General features: G+C 40.0%; 1 pseudogene; it reads left to right on the forward strand.

Moving 5' to 3' along the window:
* The first annotated feature begins 1,066 nt into the window (after window positions 1–1,066).
* LOC110297376 lies at window positions 1,067–1,523 on the forward strand (annotated as a pseudogene).
* The last annotated feature ends 1,948 nt before the right edge of the window (window positions 1,524–3,471 follow it).

A 3,471-nucleotide genomic window follows, 5' to 3' on the forward strand; every position in this document is an offset into this window, starting at 1 on the left:
TCTCTCTTGGCAGTTTGCATAGAGCCTTCTGATACTATGAAAACAGTCCTCCAGGAAGAGGCTTCCAGGCCTCTGAATTGCATTGTGCCTTCAGCAACAGAGTCTTACCTTCAAGTATTGAAATGCAACAAATGACAACAACAGCCTTCATTGTTTGGGAAGTTTTTTCCCTGCCCCCTGGCCAACAACTGGAAGAAAGGTTTTCCATGTCTAGAACTAGGGTCTTTGTTGAATAGTCTGTTCTTCCCAGGGGAAGAGTATAATCCTCCTGTTTGTTTCAGACATCCTGAGCATTACGTATTTATCTGTCCACCTCCCCTTACATTATCCTCCTTCTCCTGTAAGTTCAAGTCCCTCCTACTCCCTCAGTTTTCCTCCTCAGTAGCTGTGTCCCACCATGTATCCTTCATGAGCTTCTTTTTTTTTTTTTTCTGTCAGGACCCTGACAACATTCTATTCTTTTGGATTTTTCACTTTCTTCAGGTTAGGTAGTCACATCTAAAGATCTGAGCAAAGATCCACAAATAAGAGAGAGCACACACCATTTGTGTTTCTTGGTGTAGATTAACCTCCTCAATATAATATTTTCCAGTTCTACTCTCTTCCCCCCATTGTCAATTTTTTTAAATAAGCTGATTAGAATTCTATTATGTATGTGCCACATTTTCAGTATCCACTCATTAGTTAAAGGACATATAGGTTTCTTCCATTTTCTACATGTTTTGAATATAACAACAGTGAACATAGTTGAGCATCTCTGTAGTAGGATATGGAGTCCTTTGGGTATATGCCATGAAGTGGTTAGGTAGGCTATGTGGTAGATTTATTTTTCACTCTTTGTTCTGTTTTGTTCTTTAGTTAATTAATTTATCTATTTACTTTACATCCAGAACACTTTCCCCTCCTATTATTCCTTCCACCATACCTTCTTCTCTTTCTCTCCAGAAAACGAGAGGTCTCCCATGGATATCTACTGACCTTGATATATCAAGTTGCAATAAGACTAGGGACATCTCTTACTGAGGCTAAATGAGGCAGCCCAGTTAGGGGAAAGGGTTGCAAAGGCATGCAAAAGAATCAGAGACAGGGCAATAGCCAGACAGTGGATGCGGCTGGCAGGACTGTGCTGAACAGCGTGGCCTGCATTGTGAAGGTGCAGCTGCCCGCCTACCTCAAGCAGCTTCTGTTCCCAACAGCATTACTGGGTTTGCCAGCCTCACCGTTTCAGACTGGCTCGGCTTACTGCCCTTCCTTGGGGGTACCTTCCTTCGTTTCTGGGTTTCCTTACAGTGTGCCCATTCTTCCTGAAGAAGAAGCAACAGAAGGATAGCTTGATCAATCTTAAGATACAAAAGGAAAATCCCAAGGTGGTGAAAGAGATAATAAAGATCTGTGTCTTACCAAAGCAGCTTCTTGTAGGTGCTAGCAGTCCAAGATATTTCCTGTCTGTGATGGATCCCATAATAAGCATAATGAATTGACAGGCGATAACGTGGATCATCCTGAAGAAGAAAGAAGTATAGCAGTAGCCATTTAAGATGAAACTCTGACATAATCTTTCCACATTTGTTATGCATTGGAAGTTTTCACTATCAGTACTGGTTGAATAATTATTTCTGCAAGTTATTTTCTTGCTACACTACTGCTTAAATTTGGTACTTTGCATATTCATTGATTTGTATAGAAATCAAATGGTCAGGTCTCATTCTGAAATCAAGTTTTATGTGTCTTTAAACAATAAAGTCAGAACTTCAGATTTTAATTAATTGGGAATTTAAAATTTGACTGTGGGCCAAAAGCTATTACTTTGTATATCAGTATTTCTATAGAATATATAGTTTTAAAAAATTCTCCTTTGTTCTGTTAGATGTATATTTATATTGTCTTGTACTGCTCATTTGAAGCCATTTGCCATTTTTTGGCCTTTTGTGAAACTCTGCTGCTTTTAGAAGAATTATGAAAAATACTTCCATCAAGAATAATTTGAGGCAATAAAACTCCTTGTTTTAAATATAAGTGGAGCAAAGAACCCCACATAAAACAAGAGACACTGAAATTTATAGAGGAGAAAGTGGGGAAAAGCCTCGAAGATATGGGCACAGGGGAAAAATTCATAAACAGTACAGCAATGGCTTGTGCTGTAAGATCAAGAATCGACAAATGTGACCTCATAAAATTGCAAAGCTTCTGTAAGGCAAAAGATACTGTCAATAAGACAAAAAGTCCACCAACAGATTGAGAAAGAATTTTTACCAATCCTAAATATGATAAGGGACTAATATCTAATATATACAAAGAGCACAAGAAGCTGGACTCCAGAAATTCAAATAATGCCATTAAAAATGGGTGTATAGAGCTAAACAAAGAATTCTCAACTGAGGAATAACAAATGGCCGAGAAGCACCTGAAATATTGTTCAACATTCTTAATCATCAAGGAAATGCAAATCAAAACAACCCTGAGATTCCACCTCACACCAGTCAGAATGGCTAAGATCAAAAATTCAGGTGACAGCAGATGCTAGTGAGGATGTGGAGAAAGAGGAATACTCCTCCATTACTGGTGGGATTGCAAGCTTGTACAACCACTCTGGAAATCAGTCCGGTGGTTCCTCAGAAAATTGGATATAGTACCAGAAGGTCCAGCAATATCTCTCCTGGGCAAATACCCAGAAGATGTTTCAATGGGTAATAAGGACAAATGCTCCACTATGTTCATAGCAGCCTTAATTATAATAGCCAGAAGCTGGAAAGAACTCAGATGTCCCTCAACAGAGGAATGGATACAGAAAATATGGTACATTTACAAAATGGAGTACTACTCACCTACTAAAAACAATGAATTTATGAAATTCTTAGGCAAATGTATGTATCTGGAGGATATCATCCTGAGTGAGGTAACCCAATCACAAAAGAACTCACTTCATATGCCCTCACTGATAAGTGGATATTAGCCCACAACTTAGAATACCCAAGATACAATTTGCAAAACACAAGAAAATCAAGAAGAAGGAAGACCAATGCGTGGATATTTCATTCCCCCTTAGAATAGGGAACAAAATACCTATGCCCCACCCAGGGATCCATCCCATAATCAGCCACCAAACTCAGACACTATTGCCTATGCCAGCAAGATTTTGCGGAAAGGACCCTGATATAGCTGTCTCTTATGAGGCTATGCCAGTGCCTGGCAAATACAGAAGTGGATGCTCACAGTCAGCTATTGGATGGAGCACAGGGCCCCAATAGAGGAGCTAGAGAAATTACCCAAGGAGCTGAAGGGGTCTGCAACCCTATAGGTGGAACAACAATATGAACTAATCAGTACCCCCAGAGCTGGTATCTCTAGCTGCATATGTAGCAGAAGATGGCCTAGTTGGCCATCATTGGGAAGAGAGGCCCCTTGGTCTTGCAAACTTTATATGCCCCAGTACAGCAGAACGCCAGGGCCAAAAAGTGGGAGTGGGTGGGT

Source organism: Mus caroli, chromosome 7, assembly GCF_900094665.2.
Source record: "Mus caroli chromosome 7, CAROLI_EIJ_v1.1, whole genome shotgun sequence".
Classification (NCBI taxonomy): domain Eukaryota; kingdom Metazoa; phylum Chordata; class Mammalia; order Rodentia; family Muridae; genus Mus; species Mus caroli.